Source organism: Chiloscyllium punctatum, chromosome 4 (assembly GCF_047496795.1).
Source record: "Chiloscyllium punctatum isolate Juve2018m chromosome 4, sChiPun1.3, whole genome shotgun sequence".
Classification (NCBI taxonomy): Eukaryota; Metazoa; Chordata; class Chondrichthyes; order Orectolobiformes; family Hemiscylliidae; genus Chiloscyllium; species Chiloscyllium punctatum.
This window is the reverse complement of record NC_092742.1, coordinates 33,437,793-33,462,322: the sequence shown is the minus strand read 5'-3', so window position 1 is coordinate 33,462,322 and position 24,530 is coordinate 33,437,793.

The following is a 24,530-nucleotide window of genomic DNA, read 5'->3' as shown; positions in this document are numbered from 1 at the left end:
TTTATTTGCCTAACTGTGTTTCTCTCTCTCTGGATTCCATCTCCACCTATCATTCACTCCTCCCTGCTTTCCCCACCCCATCTTTAGCACATATACCAATATTTTCCTTGTTACATTCAGTTTAGAGGAAAGGTCACTCGAACCCGAAATGTTAACTCTGCAGTCTCTCCACAGATGCTGCCACACTTGCTGAGTTTTTCCAGCAATTTCTGTTTTTGTCTCTGACTTCCAGCATCTGCAGTTCTTTGGTTTTAGATAATTTACTAGTTTATTGGTATACATCGGTCAGTTTTGTTGCAAAATAAAAATTATAGGTTCTAAAATGTGTCTGTTCATATCCTTGCGATCAAAAGAACCACCTTAATGTTCAAAACTCCTTGAAGGCCTACAAATAAAACACACAAACAACAGAAACCTCCCAATGACGATTGATCTTTCCTGGGGGAAGTGACCAGATTTGTGGACAATTTGCCCCAAAGATAATCTGTGTGTATATTCTGTGATCTTTTTCAATTTCAAGCAAACTACACCCACCATGGGAAACTGAGCCAGCCAAATAAAAACTTCATCCCAGAATATTTCTTGAATCAAAAAGCAGAAAATTTCCGCTGTTCACATGGAGGTAAATTAAGGCCTGACAGCAGTGTTCCTGATATTGCAAATGCACTTGTATTGCAAATGAAAACCATTGTGTTTGCAAATTATGCATTTTTAAACAGATCCATCTGAATTTAACATTTATAGCTATCATTAATTATTTCCCTTGATTTCCCTGTAAATTGATATATTCTCATTTTCATTTTTGCACCATTTACGATGCCTGGATAACTGCTTGTCCAACATCTTATTAACGATCCAACAGCTTTCTATTTTGCCAAATATTTCAAATAAGCTCAATATCAACATGGAAAATTGAGCATGTACCTGATGAATTCAACTTGCCACTTGCTATAAAGGACTTCCATGTTGTGTGTGACTGGACAGCATCTCAAGGCATGATCCAAGGGCACCAGCTGCATGAACCCCTCATCTACGGACACAGCATCAGGCATTTGCCAATCTCTCACGATCATCCTGGCTCCTCTCCTATAGACCAGCAGGCCTCTCATGAACATAGACATGCATGACAGGGCCACACCAATTACTGGCATTGCAACAAACACAGAGAATGCTGGAGAAGCTCAACAGGAATGGAAGCATCCATGGAGAGATTTTGAGTCTGGTTCCATTTTTCTTCAGAAATGTATGTTCTTCCTTACTCCTCTAGGGCTCATTCACTTAGCACCTGCCTGCATGCTCACAGCATCCCTGTTTTGCCTTGCCCTGCCAGTTAACACAGTCACTGCCAGCAGGAAGCTTGGCTTGCTAGTCAGCAGGCCTCAGTCATAGATCATAGAGATGGACAGCACACAAACAGACCCTTTGGTCCAACTCACCCGTGCCGACCAGATATCCTAACCTAATCCAGTCCCATTTACCAGCTCTTGGCCCATATCCCTCTAAACCTTTCCTATTCATATACCCACCCAGATGCCTTTTAAATGTCACTGTACCAGCCTCCACAACTTCCTCTGGCAGCTCATTCCATACACACAACACCCTCTGCGTGAAAAACTCTCTTTTAAATCTCTCCCCCCTCACCCTAAACCTATGGCCTCTAGTTCTGGACTCCCTTACCCCAGGGACAAGATTTTGTATATTTAGCTTATCCATGCCCCCTTATGATTTTATAAACCTCTATAAGGTCACCCCTCAGCCTCCAAAGCTCCAGGAAAACAGCCCCAGCCTATTCAACCTTTCCCTATAGCTCAAGGACGTCCCAGTCAAAAAGGTGTACATCTTGCTGTGTGGCAGTGTGCTGCGCCAGTCTCACACCTACTCCATATGTCAGCAGATTATGCAGTAGGAACACTGTGTCTGCAGCAAGAAAGCAGCAACATTCTAGGAGACTAATTCCCGCCTCAGGCGACTGACTGTGTGGAGTTTGCACGTTCTCCCCGTGTCTGCGTGGGTTTCCTCCGGGTGCTCCGGTTTCCTCCCACAGTCCAAAGATGTGCAGGTCAGGTGAATTGGCCATGCTAAATTGCCCGTAGTGTTAGGTAAGGGGTAGATGTAGATGTAGATGTAGATGTAGATGTAGGGGTATGGGTGGGTTATGCTTCGGCGGGGCGGTCTGGACTTGTTGGGCCGAAGGGCCTGTTTCCACACTGTAAGTAATCTAATCTAATCTAATCTAATCTAGTCATCATCAAAGACTATGGAGGCACCCATCAATGGGTTGTCTGGCACAGTATTTCAAGAGAAGCCTCAGATAACAGTCCAGAGCATTGTCCATGGTCATAAATCTGATTGGGATGTTCTTGACTGTGCCTTTGCTGTTCAAGAGATGGGTCATGGTCAATCCTGTAGCTCCATAGTGGTCAGTCAGGGGTGGATAGAGAGGGATGATGGAGAGGAGGTAAACAGGCATCAGTCAAGGGTTTGGGTACTTCCTGTCCAGGGCTGTCTGCTTTGATCATCAGCCCCTGACAGTGTCCATCCACAAATGCCAAAGGGAAAGGATGTTGGTGCGAGGTAAGGGCGGGTGTTGGTGGGAAGTACACTCATAAAGTTATTCTCCTGGACTGGCTGTTGGAGGCGGGGGGATGGGGGAGATGACAATTGTAAATGATGGACAGCAGTATATATGAAGGGACAATACAGTAAAACATGCATGAAAGGGGGTCATGGGAGACACGGTTCATCCACATTCAGGAGCATCCTGGCCTCAAGGCTGTTTAAGTGCATGTCTGGTCTCCCCCTGTTGCCATGCCTTATGAATCTTGCTACCTTTCTCTCGTGATCTAAATTCTTCCCATTGAATAATATTTTACTCATTCTTTGTTGGTTTTTAAATTCAGTCCAAACTTCTGGTCTAACACTAAACTTCACAGAATCGTGTAATTTATCTTTCAATTTAGCATTCCCTGAAGCATCCTACATTCATCTCCCGTAGGCTTTCGTTCTCACTGGAATGTATCTTTGCTGAATATTCTGCAATATCTCCCTAAATGTCTGCTTAGGCACCCTTTAACCAGTTTACCCAGTTCACCTCAGTCAGTTCTATCTCCATATCTGTGTATTGACCTTAATTTAGGTTTAGGTTTAAAACATAACTCTTCTCTTCCCCAACAGCATGTGAGTGTTATGTAGAAGTTGTTTTACTATAAGGTATTTTACTATAATTCATTCCTGCCACATTGCACACTCCCAGATGTAAAAAAAGCCTGTTCTCTGGTTGGCTCTAGAATATGCTGCTTGCCATGATAATATTGGTCATCCACCCCAGGGGCTTGGACATGGCATGGGGAGTATTATGGATGATTGATGGAGACACAGAGGGTCTCTTATATACAGTGGATGTGTGATGGAGGAACGTCGGAATAGGTGGTTCAGGGGAGATGAAGACACACAGGGGAGGGCAATTTGACAGGGACCATGGAAGGGAGAGGAAAAAAAGGGACAGGTCATGCCTCACAAATCTTATTGAGTTCTTTGAGGAGGTGACAAGATAGGTCAACGAAGGTCGAGCAGTGGATGTGGTGTATATGGACTTCAGCAAGGCATTTCATAAGGTTCCCCATGATAGGCTCATTCATGAAGTCAGGAAGTATGGGATACAGGGAGATTTGGCTATTTGGCTGACAGAAATAGTGGTTATAGAGAGTGGTTATAGATGGAAAGTATTCTGCCTGGAGGTTAGTGTTGAGTGGGCTCTGTTTTTGGGCCTCTGCTCTTTGTAGTTTTTATAAATGATTTGAATGAGGAGATTGAGGGGTGGGTTAGTAAATTCGCAGATGACACAAAAGTTGGAGATGCCGTTGATAGTATAGAGGGCTACTGCAGGCTGCAGTGTGACATAGACATGTTGGAGAGCTGGGCTGAGAAATGGCAGATGGAGTTCAACCTGGATAAATGCGAAGTGATGCATTTTGGAAGGTCGAACTCGAATGCAGAATATAGAATTAAAGACAGAATTCTTGGCAGTGTGGAGGAACAGAAGGATCTTGGTGTTCAAGTATATAGATCCCTCAAAGTTGCCACCTAAGTGGATAGGGTTGTTAAGAAAGCATATGGCGTTTTGGCGTTCATTAACAGAGGGATCGAGTTTAAGAGCCGCGACGTTTTGCTGTAGCTCCGCAAGTCCCTGGTGAGACCTCACTTGGAATATTGTGTCCAGTTCTGGTCACCCTACTATAGGAAAGATACAGAGGCTTTGGAGAGGGTGCAAAGAAGGTTTACCAGGATGTTGCCTGGACTGGAGGACTTGCCTTGTGAAGAAAGGTTGACTAAGCTCTGACTTTTCTCTCGAGAGAAAGAGAGAAGGAGGAAGAGAGGTGACCTGATCGAGGTATACAAGATAATGAGAGGAATAGATAGAGTCAATAGCTAGAGACTTTTGCCCAGGGCAGGATTGACTGGTACAAGCAGTCATAGTTTTAAGATATTAGGAGAAAGGTATAGAGGGGACGTCAGAAAGGTTCTTTACACAGAGAGTTGTGAATGCACGGAATGCGTTGCCAGCAGTGTTGGTGGAAGCAGAGTCATTGGGAACATTTAAGTGACTGCTGGACATGCACATGGATAGCAGTGAATTGAGGAGTGCGTAGGTTAAGTTATTTTATTTTACATTAGGATTAATTGGCACAACATCGTGGGCCAAAGGGCCTGTTCTGTGCTGTATTTTTCTATGTTCTATGTTCAATTCTATGAATTTATTTTTCAAGCAATTTTTACCAACTTGATTTATCCAATCTATAAGGAGATTAAAATCTCCATGATAACAGTAATGACTTTCCTAGAAGTCCCCATTAGTTCTTCCTGTGTGCCTTGTTCTACAAGATTGTTACAGTTAGAAGACCTATAAACTATTCCTGCAGTTGACTTCTTCCTTTTGCTATTTCCTCCCTCACACAAACTGATACTATGGGGTGAACTTTGGGAGAAATTTGCTAAATATTAATTTTGCTGAGTTTAATCAAGAGCTTTTCTCCATTATGCATGAGGTTTTTCACATGACACTTATTACCCATGTAACACACCTCTATGTCATCCCATTCGAACTATCATCCCACTGACTTGGATCTCCTGGGGTTATTAATTCATAGGACACTGACACAGGTATTGGAGAAATTGGGAGCTGTACTATTGGAATGTGAGGCATTGTATTCCAGATGCAACTTGATTGGTCAAACTACTTGATTTTAGGAAAAACACACTTTATTTTTACACCTCAGTCACAATAACAATATCATTCATTCAGTGTCATGAAAGCTGAAATTTCCTTTTTGTTTGGATAAAGCATCTTCTAAGTAAGTCCAAATATAATTTGCTTATCCAACCTTCTCAATATAGTCTTCCAAATGTGAAATAAGACATGAATCAGATTTTGTAACTGCATTGGCTTTGCAATAGTCGACATAATTGTTGGGTACCATCTCGTTTTGGCACCATTACTATGGTAAGCTTCATTTGTTGCAACTCACTTTGATTGTATTGTCTTTGAGCATGTGTTCAATTTCTTTTGCTGAAAATGTGTTGCTGGAAAAGCGCAGCAGGTCAGGCAGCATCCAAGGAACAGGAGAATCGACGTTTCGGGCATCAGCCCTTCTTCAGGAAGCTGATGCCTGAAACGTCGATTCTCCTGTTCCTTGGATGCTGCCTGACCTGCTGCGCTTTTCCAGCAACACATTTTCAGCTCTGATCTCCAGCATCTGCAATCCTCACTTTCTCCTTCAATTTCTTTTGGCCAACATGAGCCAACTTTAGAGGATTTGGTCCATAACAATGTTGCTTAATTGGAACAGCATTTCCTATGTCTACATGATTAATCAGATTAATACTTAGAACATAGAACATAGAACATAGAAAAATACAGCGCAGTACAGGCCCTTCAGCCCTCGATGTTGCGCCGACCGAAGCCTACCTAACCTACACTAGCCCAATAACCTCCATATGCTTGTCCAATGCCCGCTTAAATGACCCTAAAGAGGGAGAGTCCACCACTGCTACTGGCAGGGCATTCCATGAACTCACAACCCGCTGAGTAAAAAATCTACCCCTAACATCTGTCCTATACCTACCACCCCTTAATTTAAAGCTGTGTCCCCTAGTAACAGCTGACTCCATACGCGGAAAAAGGTTCTCACTGTCAACCCTATCTAAACCCCTAATCTTCCCAGCTTAAATCCACATATTTCCCCATGTAATTATAATAACTCTTTCACATCATTTCAATTTTCCTCTGGAAGGTAACTCAATAATTTATCCAAACTTTTGAGAACATCTTTTTGTCCAATTTAACTTGAGGAATGTTAAACTCAGAACCATCTGAACTTGGTTCTTCACTCTGTATTGTAATTAGTAACGCATTCTCTTTTTGCTTTCCTTCCCTACCAAGATGCCTTTTGAACATATTTACATGACACACTCTATTTATCTGGTGTTCTTATCAAATAATTCATCTCATTCAATTTCTTTTCGATTTGATAATGTTATGGACCAGGCCAGACCCCCTAAAAACATTTCAAGAAAGTAGCCCAGACCCCAACTTTGCGAGTTGTTTTAAGCAGGTATAACATGGATATACCAGGAGTGATGCAGTTGGCCCAACCACTTAGCTTTAAACAAAACAGAATTTATTTTCAAGATTACCAAATGAAACATAAACAAAAGAGAACAGAATATGAATTAACTTAACTTATCTGAAAACCATTTGACTATCACAACTTAATGATGCTGTTCCAAATTCCTGCAACAATCCCCATAAATACCCCTTGGTAAAAAAGCTAAAATCAAACACAGGGTCTTACAGGAGAGAAAGAGGGAGATGGCAGAGAGATTCAGCGTGGAACACCTTCTTCCCTGGAGCTGTTTCTTAGACCAGCAGCCTCAAACTGAACAGACTGCTTTCAGTGAACAGCCACACTGCTAAAAACCAAACCAAATCAAGCCAAGGAAAAGCTGAGCTGGAAGAACTGGCCACTCTCCTTTCATTGTACAAGAGTTTTCTTTAAAACTCGAAAGCATTTTGCCTGAAGCAGTATCTGTTAGCTATAATCAAATTGGCCCTAAAAGCCTTCAAACCTTAACTTTATGGAAATACTGCTTTTACGACCTCCCTGAAAAAATAGCCAAGGACAGCACAACGTTGTTAAAGGAGCAGCATCATCACAATAAGGCCCACTAAACCTTGCCTTTAAACATTCACCTCCCACTGGGAGTAACAATAACACTTTATCTCCACTCGCAAAACCATGGATTTTTGATTTCTTGTCTGCTTCCTGTTTCATCACATCCTGTGCTACTTTCAAATGCTGTCTAGGCAACTCACCCACTCTATTTAATATCTTCCTAAGTAGTCCAAAAATGTGGTCTCTGAACGCTGACTCACCATTTTCCCCTTAATTAATTTCAGTGATCCTGTCACAACATGCCCAAAAATTAATTTAAATGGACTGAGTTAGTTGATTCATTATATGCATCCCTAGTTGCAAAAGATTATCCCAATCTTCTGGATAGTCTTGACTATAACACTTTAGCATGGTCTTTAAAGTTTGATGCCACTTTTAATGCTCCTTGCGATTCTGGATTGCACACAGTGCATTTGAACTGTTTTATTCCTAAACTATCCATAGCTTCTGTGAATAATTTTGATGGAAAATGTGACCCTTAATCTGATTGTATCTCTGTACCTAGTCAAAGATTTGAGTAACTCTTCTACAATACTTTTAGCCATGATACTGCATATTGGCATGGCCTCTAGAAATCTAGTAGACATATCTATTATGGTCAACAAATACTGATTCTCACTTTCTTTTTTTAGGTAGGAGTCCTACAGAAGTAATGAAGACTCTTGTAAAAGGTTCCTCAAATTCAGGAATGGATGTTAAGGGTTTATCACAGCCTGAGGTTTTCCAATTACTTGACACACATGACATGTCCAGCAAAAGTCAACCACAACCACAGTCCAGGCCAATAAAAATGTTTTTGCATTTTGGCTTGAGTTTTCCTTACTCCCAGATGTGCTACTCGTAACATTTCTTTCCTATAACTCCTGGTAATACAACTTGATGAGCTTCTGGTGATTTTTCATCCTAAATATGTAATGGTCTCCATTTCCTCACGAAGACGTCATTTTTAAAATAGTAACATTCTGGGATACACTCAGATTCTTGTTTTGTCTATATTTATGATACAACTGCTTTATTTTTACCTCTTTCTGTTGCAATTCAGGTTATTTCTCTGAACTAGAAGTGTCCCCTTTGTCCTCCACCTGATATTGTTTTTTTCTCAATGATTTGATCAAAGATAGTTTCTGATGGTTGAACTTCAACTTCCCTATATTTATTCTTTGATTTCTCCTCCCATTTCCACGTTTCCCTTTGTGACCTTGTTACCATACAATGAGGAAAAATCCCAACATATACTTCCTGTAACGCCTCAGTTGCCTGATTTTCCATTGGCTTTTCAGTCACAGTAGGTGTCATACCTGTGATCCAGCTATAACATTATCCAGGATAAACTGTACTTCTAAAGCTGAGAATTTCTCTATTATTCCCACCACCACTTCACCACTTTTCACCAAACTCTCCAGCCTCACTTCAGATAATGGAATACAGTTCTTCCCACCATGAATTCTATATATTACCACTGTTTATGGCTATACTCCTTCTGAATAACGTATCTCCTCATCTCTCACGATTGAAGATTGACTTGTTCCCATGTCTCTTTAAATCTTAATTTCTGTACCTAATCCTCCTAGAACACATGAGTACATTTACACACACAAGTAAATTCTTTAAAGAGATCTGGCACTTCCTTCTCGTTAAAAAACATTTGTAAAAAAATCCAAGGTGTCACAAGCTGTTTAATTTATTGGCTTTGAGCAAACTGCTTGTCGCCTCTGTCTCAACCTTTCTTCATAATAAATACCAGGACAAAATGCACCTTTTAAAGTCATAATATTGTCACAACATTAACATCTAAAATGCAGCACTGCCAAAAATGATGAACATTCTCAGTATTGCATTAAGAGTGTCAGCTGTAAATCTAAATTGGCTCAGTTTGCAAACAGTTCAATCCTTAATTTACCTACTTCTCCCAGGTGAATACAGTAATAGATAACTGTCTAATGATGCATTCATAAATTTAAGTTTATCATGAAAGAAAGGCAAAAACTTAAATTTACAATTTAACCAGCACCACTCAGCACTCGGCAAAGACATCAATCAAATCCTGGCTGGAGAAAAAAAGTGAAGGATGTATAAAGATCTCGATTGTAATTCTGTTAGGTCCTCTGTAAAACACATTCTATGTACTTCTAAATGTACAAGTTAAATTTCCTGTCTAACAAAATTTGATTAAAATTCATTATTGATTCAAGTAATTCAACTATTAGTTTAAACAAAACTGTTCATGCCCTTACACTCTTGAAATATGTACCAGTTTAAATGAAAAAAAAAACCTTTTAGGACAATGCAAAGCACTTCGTTGCTTAACGATGGCATCTGAGACACTGCAGCACTCCCTCAGGACAGTGTCAGGTTAGATCATTTGTTCAAGTCTCCAAACTGGATTTTAAGCCCACAAACTTCTCGTTGGAGACAAGAGTGTTACTCTCTCAGGCACAGCTGACAAGCAGCATTAGCGAAAAGAATGGAGATTATTTTGACTGGTTCCAGAATCATCAGCATTAATGGGCTTTTGTGTCTGCCAACCCCACTCTGAGGCTCTTACCATCTCATTACATTCATTTCAGCAAGTCAAAGCAATCTACCCCATTTACTTTCTGATGGATGCCTCTTGGTATTAGCCAGATTTTTATTTCATAGCCATTTTTCTTCACCCTATTATATTATTGCAGAGGCATGAAGTGACTGAGTTGGATTAGGAAAGGACATTAAAAGGCATGATAGTACATAAGCAGTAGATAGTCTTTAAAGAACTATTGCATGACTGATAGCAACTGTAAATTGCTTCAAAGTGTAGAAGTTCAATGAAAAATGTCAGTCAATTGTGGCTAACAAAGGAAGTTCGGGGTTTAGGTTAAGATTTAAGAAATGATCTATCAAGGTGTCACAAATAACAATAATTCTGAGGAATGGGAGGTTGAAAGAATATGACAAAAAGGAGGGCCAACAAACTGATCAGGAAAGGGTGAATGGAATATGTATGCAATCTAGTGGAAAAAAACACAAAAAGCAGATTGTAAAATCTTCATGGTACAATTAAAGGATCCATTAAACAGAAAGTCAGAAGAAATTATAATGGGGAATAAAGAAATGACAGAAATAAAATGATTGTGTTGCCTCTGTCTTCACTTAGGACGATATTAGAATTTTCCCAGAATGGCTAGGGAAAATGAAGAGTTGCAGGAAATTAGAATCAGTAAGAAGATTGTACTGGAGAAATTATTGGGGCTGAAAGTCAATAAATCCCCAGAACCAGGTAGTCTATATCTCAGGGTGTTGTAGGTGGTCAGTATGGCGGTCATGCATTGGTGATTATCTTCCAACATTCTATAAATTGTGAGATGATTCTTATTATCCAATGATTGTGTGAAAATGTCTTTTCTTGCATCATCCTTGATTCATTTGCACATCACCTCAAATCCATGCTTTTTCATTTTTTTTTCTTTTAAAAATGGGAACAGCTTCTCCATATTTACTCTGTCCAATCCACTCATGATTTTGCAAATCTGAATCAGATCTCTTCCTCAGCTTTCTTCTCCCTGAGGACATCTTCATTAGAATGTGGTCCCCACATTATGAAGGATGAGGTAAGTAGACGTTTGGTTCTTAATGATCTGATTGGGCAAAGTCAGCACAGATTTCTGAATGGGAAATTGTTTAATGAATGCAATGTAGATGTCTTTTCCTTAAGGTGGGGTATTTCAAGACGAGGGAGAACATTTTGTAAGCTGACAGAAGAGATATTTAAAAAGACATGGAGGAGCATGGGCCAGTAGCAGGCAAGTGGCACTAGTTTAGTTTGGGACTATGTTCAGCATGGATTGGTTGGACCAAAGTCTATTCCATGCTCGATGACTCTAGGAGTCTATGTTACCAACAAAAGTGATAATGGCTTTACTCCTTTTCCTAAATTTCAGTATGAGTCTTTATGAAAACCTCCTTATGAGGAGGAGTTGTGTCTGCCTTCCCTTCCTGACAGCCCAATATTTATTGGCAGCCACTGGTCTAATAAACTACAAATTTAAACCAAGTTCTATCACTTTTTAGCACAAAGAATTAATCATGTATTCGTGAAATATTACTAACTACAGAAAACTAAACATTGCAGAACAGCTGAGCGCAGTAAACATTTCATCTCAGAGGATCATAAGATTAAATTCCCATTATTTTGTAAATATCAGTACTAATCTATGATATGGTGTAAATAACCTATTCAGTACAGTACCATTACATTGCAATTCCCTCTGATGTATAGTTGTGAACCAGCAAGCATGTCAAATGAAAGTTTAAAAGCCTTCAGTAATAAAGCAGAGCAAAGCATATGTTAATGCAGGTGCAAACCTCTAGACACTCCCTCCTAGTAATATAAATTATCAACAACAAACATTCTAACAACTTGGCAAGTAACTCATTTATTTCCCTGTGCATCACTGTTAAATATTGGATTAAAAGTTATCCATAACAATTGATGTTGGCTTGTATCAAATATTGATATTTTGTATACATTTTGGGAAAGCCCCCTTTAGTTGAGCATGCGCAATTACTTTAAAGCTGTATTTCCTTTATATGTTGTAAAAATTACATGAAAATTCCATCAATGCAACATAAACAAAATTTGTAAGTCCAAAAAGTTATAGTTTTGGCAATACAGATCATGATTGATAAGAGGGGGATTCAAAGAAATAAATACTATTTTAACTTTGGCAGAATAAAACTGAGGATAGATATTGTGTAGTTGTAGCATGCAAACTGCATGAGTACGAAGAATTTTGTCAAAAACTATATAATGTTATACAGGAAACTATCTGCAATGATATTCACCAAAGAGTTAGAACTGCCACTGGGAAATACTTTCATGTTACTACCTCCAACATAACGGTAACCAGATGCAAACTTCATTTCGGAACACTTCAGAAATGCAAATTATGTTATTTCTTTATTAACACTTAAATGTATTTGGCATCAGAGAGCAGAATTGTTTTTCCTTGCCTTACAGAATGGGAAGCTAACAGTACAACTTGGGTCAGCTGGTTCATGTAAAAGACTATCAGACTCAAACTTGTACCCATGTCATTTAAAGATTGTGAGCACAGAAGTATTGGCTTGAGAAGGATCTGTATCCATGAATAAAGCTTTGGTTGAATATCTTTGAGAAAACTTTTTCCGTGTGACCTTGGTAAACCTATCTTAATGCATTGAGCTTACAGTTTTGCTACAATTATGTACCGCATAGAGTAAATTACTAGCCCGTTGGTAATAACATGTTAAAAATTCACTTTGTCAAACATTGTTAAAGGCTTTTTATAAACTTATTCAAACAAACTTCTAAACTTAGACATGAGCAGGAAGGAGAGTTGAACATAATTGAGAGAATTTATATATCCAGATTTTGGATCTCAAAGTCAAGATTTTGATGTTTTTTTTGTTCCAACATTCTTGTAATGAATGTTTTGACTTGGGAGACTCAATAGTTGTGTTCAAAATCTCAAAATGATATTTACCAACCTTGGCCAAAATGTGACTGGATTCAAATCTTTTTTGTTAATAAGAAGATGGAATAGATTTTGTTTAGCTCATTAATGGTATGTGGGCTTCACTGGCTAGGCCAACATATATTGCCTATTCCTAAATGTACTTGAGAAGGTGGTAGTGGTTTGCTTTTATGAAGCACTGCAGTCCATGGAGGCTAGGTATACCAAAGTGATGTTAGAAGTAGTGTTCCCAGTCTAGGAACAATTTATTCCCTTGTTCTTTCAGATTTATGGATTGCATTATAAAGGCAAGATGGTGATGATGGTCTTCCTCAGTTGGACAAGGCCATAAGTTTCCCATACCCATTAATACTACTCTGCACCCAAGTAACACAATGGCACTGTCATGCCCCACTCACAAATTAAACTTTTGTTGTGCAAAGCATGGTGTTCTGCAGCATTTAAATGTTCTTTTAGCCACCCTATTTGAAAACTAGCAAAATGTCACATATGGAGATAGGCAAGTTGAAATATCAGATGTGCATTGGATTCATTGGAAAGATTACTAGCTGCATTTAGAATAACATAGCTTAAGCACCAGTTCTGTTTTTACATTTGAGAACTCTTTAGACTTATCCTGTGTGTATACCTGAATAACCTGGCTATAGAGAGATTGGTGGGTGTCTATTTGACAAAAATAACACACTTGACTAACTGAACTGCTTTTAGCTAATGGAAAATTGATAAAAGTGGATGCCTTCGTGACAGTATGATCAACTATGAGATAACTCCATAATCCCCTCCTTCAGGCTGTGCAGTTACTTATGGAACTTCATAATTAGACTGAATTATTATGTGGAGAACATTTGTCTAATTGTGAAACATTTTGTGTTGTTAGCGGTCAGATATCTGAAGCATTCTTTTGCTGTGTGTCATCTTTGTTTATGAGGTGATATTTTCCGATTACCTAGGTGACGCGGAAAATTGAAGTTCTGTTATGGCGGTCTGGACTTGAGTGTGTGTTAGGAGTTTTGAGTCATTATAAATGTAGCATGGAAGAGCATAATTATGAGGCAGGTTTTGTTAAAAAGCACCACAGTGCTTTTGCAGTCCAGCTAGCCAAATGACATTCAAGATGTACCTGCATGTAGTGCAATCTTTTATGTTGACATTTTAAGATCAAATGCTTTATCTCCATAAAGCTTAACATTGTTTATAAAAAGAGACATAGGCTAAAACTCTCCTCTATTTACAATGCTGGTTCTGCAGAAAGCACAAAGACAATCCAAAGATTTGCAGGGTAGGTGAATTGGCCATGCTAAATTTCCCATAGAGTTCAGGGTTGTGTAGATTAGGTGCATTAGTCAGGAATAAATATAGGATAAGAGGGTAGGCGAATGAGCCTGGGTGGGTTATTCTTCGGAGGGTTGGTGTGGACTTGTTGGGCCAAAGGGTCTGTTTCCACACTGTAGGGATTCTAATACTTCTCTGCTAGACATTGAAATTCAGACCACAAATAATATGTTTATTTCCTCTAAGGATCTGTATTTACCTATAGTTCTCTACTTTGGGCAATCTTATCCAAACAAGGTGTGAGGTACTGAAATATAAGAGTAGTCCAACAGAACATGTCCCTCATAAGGCTGTTAGGAGGGCTCAGGGAGTTTTAGGCTCTTTTTATACCTGTTGCATTTACTCTGGAGGTACTTACCAATCAAATTTGGCAGCAAGAGAAATGCTTTTTCTCTTTTTCCTAATTGCCTTTCCCCCGCTTATGTTTTTCTTAGAATTAGAGTCCCTGCAGTGTGGAAACAGGCCATTTGGCCCAACAAGTCCACATCAACCCTCTGATCAACCCAGATCCATTCCCTACACCAATTACTCTAGACTTCCCCCAATTAATGCACCTAGCCTACATATCCCTGAATGCTATGGGTAATTTAACATGGCAAATTCACCTAATTTTTGGACTGCGGGAGGAGACCAGAGGACCCGGAGGAAACCTTTGTAGACACGGGGAGAATGTACAAACTCCACACTGACAGTCGCCCAAGGATGGAATTGACCTCAGACCCCTGGCACTGTGAGGCAGCAGTGCTAACCATTGAGCCATCGTGCCACCCCGAGGGGTATTATGGAGTACAATGTTTAGGAAACAATATTTAAATCTCTATGTAAAGGACAGTTATTATACATGACTCCAAATTCCAATGTAGTCTTTCAGATACTAAATTAGCTACATGCATTTCCTACTATCATCAGTGTGGATGAGCTTGAGATATCAGAATTTGTTTAGGTTCGATCTAGCTACAAACAGAATGACAATAAACTTCAAACAAACAATGCAGTTGGATGATATTTAAGTGATTATGTGAGCAATGTATAAACTTACAACAATGTCACATATGCAATTCTGTTTGAGAAGAAGAGATGTAAGTGAGGGAAACACAATGAAGTCTAGTCCAAAATATGACTGGTTAAATGTTTGATAGGATTTACAGTATAGAGCTGAAAATGTGTTGCTTGAAAAGTGCAGCAGGTCAGGCAGCATCCAAGGAACAGGAGAATCGACGTTTCGGGCATAAGCCCTTCTTCAGGAATGCCCTTTACAGTATAGAAACAGGCTTTTCAACTCAATAAGTCTATGCTATAGTTTGTACCAAAGTCAAATAATTTTTTTTAAATTACTAAAATAATTTGAATAGAATTGTTTTATTCATAGACAAATAATTGATAAGAAGTTATTTTTCTTAGACTGAACTCTGATGTCCAGAGATGGTTGTAACTACACAGCACAGGCTGTCAGCTGTGAAAGTTCACTACTTGGTCTACCAGCTGTGCTGGTTCTCTGCTGCTTTTTTCTTATCTCCCATGTGATGCCTACTCTTCCATTTTCCTCCTGTTTTAAAGTACTGTTGTTTTTGAGATTTTTTTTTGCCCAAAGTTCCAAAACACTACAAAGGCTTATAAAACAGTAATTACTGCTCCAAGAAATTAAGGAAATCAGCTCTAACACTGAAAGAAAACTCAAAAAAGGAGTAACTCTTACATCCACAATTTTCTCCTGCCATCCACCTTGGATTACCCAGAATCCTTTTAGAAAGATGTGAGGTGCTACATTTTGTTAGGGCAAATCAGGCAGGATTTAAACACTTACTGGTGAGGTTCTGGGGAGTGTTGCCGAACAAAGAGACTTTGCAGTGCAGGTTCATAGTTGCTCGAAAGTGGAATTCCAGGTAAGCAGGGCAGTGAAGAAAGTATTCGGTATGTGCGTCTCTATTGGTCCGTGCATCGAATACAGGGGTTAGGAGGTCATGTTGCAGGACATTGGTCAAACCACTGTTGGAATATTGCATTTAATTCTGATCTCTCTGCTATAGGAAAGATGTTGTAAAACCTGAAAAGGTTTGGAAAAGATATACAAGGATGTTACCAGATTTGGAAGGTTGAGCTATAGGGAGAGGCTGAATAGTCTGGGGCTGTTTTCCCTGGAGTGTCAGAGGCTGAGGGGTGAGGTGTATAAAATCATGAAGAACATGGATAAGGTGAATAGTCAAGGTCTTTTCCTAAGTATAGAGGATTCCAAAATTAGAGGGCATAGATTTAAGGTGAGAGCAGAAAGATTTAAAAGGGACATAAGGGGCAACTTTTTCATGCAGAGGGTGGTTTGTGTATGAAATGAGCTGCTTGAGGAAGAGGTGGAGGCTGATACAATGACAACATTTAAAAGGCATCTGGATGTGTACATGAATAGGAGGGGTTTAGAGAGATATGGGCTAAATACTGACAAATGGGACTGGATTAGGATATCTGGTCAGCATGAATGAATTGGACTGAAGGGTCTGTTTCTATGCTGTCCAACTTTATGACTCTAGACTCTAAGTTACAACTGAGACTGTGATATGTCACATAATAAGATTTATTGCTTTAAAACAGTAGGCATCCTTTGGTTATTAACAATGGTTCACAAAGATGAATTACCTGAAATATTGAACTTGGTTGTCAATATTTCCATATGACAACTTCTAAATTTCTCACATCTCACACTAAAATTGTTTATGTGTAAATCTAATAAATCAGACTTCAGTTTAGGTTTGCTTTTTGTGTCCCCCAGGACAATTCATAAACTTTTTAACTCTTGTCTTTTAAAATGGGTACAGTGTATTGTGGCTGAAGCAGGGACTTTTCTGATTAATGAGGTTAAAGCTCTTGAGACAGTTTTGTGATGAAGCTTTTATTTAAACTATGCCTATGGAGCAATTGTACAATTTATAATATACAATGGGTTAAAACATCAACAGTGGTACATGGAATTACTCAAAGCTGTCACTTTAAGAAGCATATATGTATATTAACAAAAGTAAAAATAAGTGCAGACATTATATTCAATCAAGGTGAATGTGCAAAATGGAGGAGATGTATATGATTAACCAGTTTAGTGGAGCAATCCATAAACTATGCTTTTTCTTCATTTCCAATGTGAAAAGCACATATCTGTTCAATCATGGTAAATCTATCCATCAACAGCGGACTGCAGTTACTGAAAACAGATTCATACACTGTTTCTCAGTCAGAAGATTGTATTAAAATGGTTAGCATTGTTGATGGGGCATTGGCAAGTAACATCACCATAAATAACTACAGGTGTTTCCATTTTTGTTGCAATAAAAGAGTTTTTTAATGTCAAGTCATGCTATTCCAGTTTAGAAATGCTCCAGCAACATGCCAAGACTTATGAATTAAGTTGTAGCTAAAGAGCCTAACTGTTTAATTTACTTAGATGATATCGTAATACATAGTAATACCTAGGAAAAATATGCAAAACAGGTATAAGACTCAATTAGACAAGTAGCAGTTATGTCATATAGTAATAAATCTTTCCAGAAGTGAGAGTAACTTACATAGGACACATATTGGGCAAGAACAAGTGTTGTCAAACATTGCCATGATTGCACAGACCGTGAACTATTGACTCATTGAATGCTATTAGGTAGCATAAAACAAACTTTAAAAGAATTTAAAAAGTTACTTCAATAATCAGGGAAATTTAAAGAAAACATATCTAAGTTAGTCCCTGAAGAGATTACTTCACCACAGACCAGTTTTCATCCAGTAAGCGGCAAAGGTCACAAGGCATGCTCATCAGGAAATCATAGGTCCATAGGGCTGGATGTTGCATTGCTTTTAATGGATTCAAGTGAGTATCACTCTTGACCATATGCCTAATGGGAAATTAAAGCAAGTCTAAGAATGAAATGATTCGACTCAAAATATTTAGGAACATTTTTGAACATCATTTGAATTTTGTACAAACAATAGCATTGACTTATTGAGCTGACAGGCCTGTTTCTATACTACCCAAATCCCATCGAACTCTTTCACTCATACTGTTATAAAAGTAGCTAGAAAACAGCATGCAAAAACTTTATCACAATAAATAGGCTACCATCACCCTGTAAAAGTCTCACAAGCATCACAGAATTTTTCTAATGCACCATCAGTGCAATTGATTTATACATGTTGCTCATGCATGTGTACTGTCCAATAATAGGTACTACCTTCAATCTGGAAGCACTGCTGTAGGTAAAAAAAAATAATTTTTGTAAAATGCTTACAAAATACGCAACTATTTTTCAGAATGTCTGAAAGGGAATTATAAAATTGTACATAATCTTTAAAGGGAAAGTTATAGTTTCCTTGCATAGTGAGAAATGCAAGTCCTTGTGACAAGGCAGCCCTTGACCTAGGTGCATTACCAACAAAACAAAATATAAAGCTGAACTCACAGTTAAAGCAGAGATTGTGAATTAGACAATTTTACTGCTGCTGCTTCGTTTTTGCCAGAACTGACCAAATCATTTAATGAAGTTTATTATAGGAATCAGATAAAGGACACTGAGGAAAATGTGCCATTATGACTGTCCTGGACCTAGCTAAGGAGATCCCACTGGCCTGTGCCTATTGGATAATGACTGTCCCTGAGGCACTTATTTGGAGTGAAGCCACCATCGCAGGTGACATGAATTCATTGAGTGATAAAACTGGGTGGAAAGTTGCACAGTGCACATGGCACAGCTGTGCCACATTTATATAAGGGAATGATATGAATGCTTGTAATCTCATGAGATAGACTATGAGTTATCTGTTATATGTAATGTACAGTTTGTATTGAACGTTTTTTGTTTCTTAATTCAAGTGTAATCTATGTGGATTCCAATTCTTATGAGAACAAAAGCTACAAGAAGTGGAATCCTGTTCATAATGTGTTCACTTTATTCAGTAAATTTGGTTGTTTTGGTTTATGCTTCCCCATGAGGAACATATTAATAGAAAATAGACAATGAGGTTGCCCTACTGCAACAATGCACCACATTATAAATATTTCTGAGCACAGGGACAGGGTATCAGAGCCTGATTAACCATGAACCTGGAAAGTTATACAGCCTGCTGACCACCATCAAGAAAACCCATTACACTGTACTGGGCCACTCCTGCAGACAGCACAAAACATTGGAGATTTTGATGATATGTCACCAGATAAAGAAACAACTATCATTTCACAATCTTCATTACAACTGATATTTAGTGTAGTGGTCCATGCCAATATGCAGGGGAATCCCAAATACAGTGAGAAAGCTGTTTGAATAGACACAACCAAGCAAGATAGGTAAGTTTCCCTGTCAGCTGTTTACTACAATGACACCAAACCAGAGAGCCTACCATTATGCTGATACAGGATGTACTAGCTCAGGAGTCCCTTAAACTAACCTACAGTACTTTGCATGAAGCCAACATTGCAATGTGTCTCAGCTCCAGCTGGTCATTGTCACAACCCTGTGGGAAGCAGTGCACTGGAAAACAAGACCCACCATTTCGAAGTCATCACAAATTTGAGATGTGTCCACGGTAATCTCTGGGATGCTTAATATCTGACTATAATCATATCTAAGATTTTAAAAAAGTTCCACCACACTTCATCAACAAAAAAAAGCTAAAACTTATTTATTGTAACAAACTTATAATGTGCGACAAGAGCAGATGATCAATTACAAGTGCAAATTTAAACTGAAGCACTTTGCATCAACACACATATGCATTCATTCAAATATAAAAGGGGCAAGAAAGGTGAGACTTTTTTTAGGGGTATTGTGGGTGAACAATATAGGAAAAAACACAAAATCTGTAGATCAGCATCCAAGTCAAAGTGCTTCAATAGTTGACTTTCTCACAGTTCCTTCTTTTTTTGGTGTTTGACCACGAGATCATGTTATTATTGACTGCGGCAGTCCTCAATTTAGCAGCCCATCCATTAGATCTAGGTCTTCACTTGATTTAGAAGTTTATCCTTGTAAAATCTTCTAGATTTATTAGTTTTCCACTTGCAGAGGGAGGGAAGAAATTATCTCACTTGCTCAGCCAATTTGAAGGTCAGTGTATCAACGCTTCAGGTCTGTGACAAACTGTACTTTAGCCAATCCATGAACTGTTGGTGATGTAGTTCCATTCCTTCAAAGACAATTGGGCGATCATGTCACAAAAATGACAACGCCAACTTCTTAAAATATACTTACTGTCCATACTGTTCCAATTTTCAATTGAGTTACAAAAAGAATTGCTTCATGCTCTGAAACAAAGCAATCTAAAATTTAACTTTACAAGTCTATTTTTCCAAACAAAAGAAATATTTTACATACTTTCACCTTTAAAGAGATTTTAAGAAGAAAAAGGCATGATTGTTAATACAGGAGAAACTGAGGACTGTGGATGCTGGAGATCAGAGTGGAGAGTGTGGTGCTGGAGAAGCACAGCAGGTCAGGCAGCATCCGAGGAGCAGGAGAATCAACGTTTCAGGCATAAGCCCTTTTTTAATATAGTTCAACATAAGGGAAACATAATGCATATGTAATAAAGTACACAGAAAAAAAATTATTCATTCACTGTACACCTTCTTTGTTCAGGACTTTTAGCTTCTTGTCGACTTTTTTCTCAGATGTGCCATCAATCAATGTAATGTTACATTCTTGATGATGTATCTGTAATTATATTACCCCTTCTAATGTTATTAACAATCTTGATATTATTAGGATGAATGAATAAACTCTGTTGAAGTAGTCTCATGTCTTAATTTTTAAATTTTTCAACAACTGCCAAGGAATTATGGTCACTGTAAATTAGTGTTTCTTTATGATCGTGATGGATGCAAACTTTGAGAGCCTTCTTATGATGCTGATTTGATTTCTTTGAAAAGTACTCCTCCTCTGGCTTCTCTATTCCTACTTTATTATCTCGCAATAACATTGCACCAATCACCAAATTATTAGCATCAATTGCCATTTTTTAAAAGTTTAGTCAAATCAGGGGTAACCAACACTATCAATTGCCTTCAGCTTCTCCAAAGCTGTTTTGCACTCTTTCAGGCCGTTTTCACTATAAATCTGTTAAAGGTATAGCTATGGTGCTAAAGTTAGGCATGAATTTCCAATCAAAAAAACAAAATCAAAATTCCCAGAACTCTAAAGATTTCTCACTTAGATTAAGGAGCAGTTTTAAGGGTTCTCCCAGACACTCTGACTGTTCTTTGCAACACTTTCCCTTGCCCCAACCTGATATGTGCCCTATGTAGGTTACCTGCACACTTGTAAACTAGCTTCTGGCAAGGTTTATTACTATACCAGGTAACTGCAACAGTTTGATTGAGTCTTCTATTTGCTTTGCATTGTCTTCCTAGGTATTGCTGTATGTTATGATATCATCTAAGTAAACTAGGCATTTCGGCACTTTCCCTCTAACTTGATTCATAAGTCTTGGAATGTAGCTGGAGATTTCTAAACTGAAATAGCGTGACTCAACATTCATATAACCCATTTGATGTGACAAAAACTGTTATCCCTCTCTATTGATGTTAATGTCAATTGTCAGTACCTCTTCAATAGATGAATCATAGAAAGAAGTGAGGTACTGCCAACTGCATTGTTTCCAGTACTGCCTTAATTTTCCAGGGGTCTATGCAAAACCTAGTCATTGCATTCTGTTTATGAATGAACATCACCATAACTGTGTGGCCAGATTAAATCAGGCAATTTTCCAGCAGGTACTGAAACCTTGTTTCCACCTGAGTTTTATCTCTGAGTGTAACCAATAAGAATGTTATTTTATCAGGAGTAGAGTGGGTTCTTTTATAATGCAATGGTTGCGTTCTTGTGCAACCCCACTTTTTAGAAAAATCACATTTCAGAAACAGCACTTAAAGTGTAGGCACTGTAATCATGTTACAGCCAACACACATTTTAAAACTTTTCGTTTTAGAAACAGTGTTACCAATTCATTAATCATGTTATAGCAAATTCAACTTAACAAAATATGCTTTAAAGCAGATTGACCTGTAAAATCCTTCATCCTCATTATGTCTGGCTGACTTAATACATCCTAGCATATTCCTACAGATTTCCTTAAATTTCTTACGTGACCTTACTAAATCTTCCCATTGTTCTTCCTTTATGTATAGAAATATCCTCTCTGACACTCCCAGTATTTCAGCATTGGCTAATCAGTTTGTAGGAGGCTTGCTTTTGAAATATCTATCTCTTCTTCTCAGTCACTCTTACTGGTCTTGTCATCCTTCATTATTCTCAGCACCTGACATCTTGCCCTTTCTTATCTTCTTCTCCATGATAATATTCCTTTAACATGTCCAAGTGACATTACTGATTCTTTTTGATGCAATCTGGAATACCTACAAGATAAGTCACTTAACTAATCCTCCTACCTATCTTGTATAGACCACTGAATGTCACCTCCAGAGGTTCACCTTGTAAGGATAATAATACATATCTTTTGTTGCCTGTTTGAAGTGTTCCAGTTGCAGCGAATTTGTCTGCTCATTCTTTCAAAATTGTCCGTGAAATTTTTAAATGCTGTGTGCCACTTTGCCCACTCCTGTGGCTCTCTAGAAACATGGGCTGTAATGCAACATTAAAGATTCCTTTTGATTTCTCTTGATTAACTTTAATGGATCCCTTACCTTACCTCTGGTGGCAATTAACAACAACTGCAATCCTTTGTCCCAATCCTGCAGGTATTCATGACAATGTGCCTTAATCATGGACTTGAGAGACTGATAGTATTTCTCCAAAGGTCCCTGTGCTTGTGGATGATATGCAGTTTTACATATAAATTGCTTATTAAGTCCTGAAAATTTTTATACATAAAATCGAAGCTATGGTATGACTGCATTTCAATGGATAGTCCATAACAAGTGAAAAACAGAGTTAGTTTTTCCACTACTACTCCAACTGTAATTGTCTTTAAAAGAATAGTTTCTGAAAATTAGGTTATTTTATCTGTAACATATATCGTTCTAACACTTTAACTTTTGGTGATGGTTCTACACAATGTACCCACACTCTGCTGAATGATTCTTCAAAATTTAGTATGGGCATTAAATGCCTGTTTGACTACATGTTGAAGTTTACCACAATCTGATGAATATGGTATGTTTTTCAGTGCTGCGTTCTATCCTTATGAGGTATTGGCCAAGTAAAATAGCTGTTTATGAACAGTTGGGTTTTTCATATTCGTAGATGATTTGACATAGAAATTTCACATTGCAATATCTCCTTAAGATTTCCGTTGATCTTATTATCTAATGGACTGCGAATTTGTCTCATTCATCAGAAATCTATTCTTAACATGATAATGATCAATAACAATAATAATAAAAATTATCATAATTACTATGAAGAGTTATACCAAACACAAAATGTTAACTCTTTTTCTCTATCCAGAGATGTTACAAGGTGGACATGACAGACAATGGAAAATTGGAAAATGTCCCTCTTTGTGGATGGGAGTTGGAGGCCATATTGGACAATGGGGTGCAGAATAGAATAATCTTTTCTCCCCAGGATGGGCCAGCACAAGACCTGATCTGAGGTTGCTACCAAAGTATGTGTCTTTCTTCACTCTGCTGGTATAAGAGCCACCATATTCTCCCCAAAACGTCACACTCTATCTCTGCCACTGTACCCACCCTTCTCACCCAAGGCGGACGCTCTACCAATCTCGTTATCCTCACTTGCTGTACCCCACTCCAATCTCTGACAGCATTAACCCTCCATCACCTCTGTGCTTCCCATTCACTGATTCAGGGCATCTCTCCACCTGCACCAAAAGTAACACCCAATCTCTTGTCCCTTAATACCTGCCCCTGCCTCATTCCAGGAGGAATACAGCTCACAGGGGGCAGAAAGAGTAGTGTATATTTGGTTTCTCACCCCTTTGAGGACAGGATATTAGTATTCTGGCTGTGCACCCCGTGGCTGACTGATTGTGTCCAGGTACCTGGACTCATACTGGAGATTGCCTTTGACCTACCGTACTCAGACCCTCTGAGTGAAGGCTATTGACAGAGACTTGCTGAAAGCCACTTAGTTTAAACTGAATAGCACAGTAACACAACAGAACTGTGTGCTTGGTATCTCTGACTCTGGGGTAATGTGCCTAAATGCAAGGCAAGCCAAGGATGTTGTAAGCATCCAGGTCAGTTCAAAGTAAATGATCACTAAAAGATCAAGTGAGCAACCTGGTCCATTTCATGAGTTGGTTGTATGCTTGTGAGCGTAGAGTGTCTTTGCTGCAGCATTACAAATGATAGTTGCTGGTGCAATTTGAGGTGCAGCATTGAAGTATAGAAGCACACTGTAAGTGAATTGGATATATGTCATGAGGGCTCTTAGAGGCTGGCACATGTTGAAAAGTAATGTCAATGGATTGGGACTCATGGGGCCAGTGCCCATGGAATGTGCCCTGAGATGCTGGTGCATGGTGT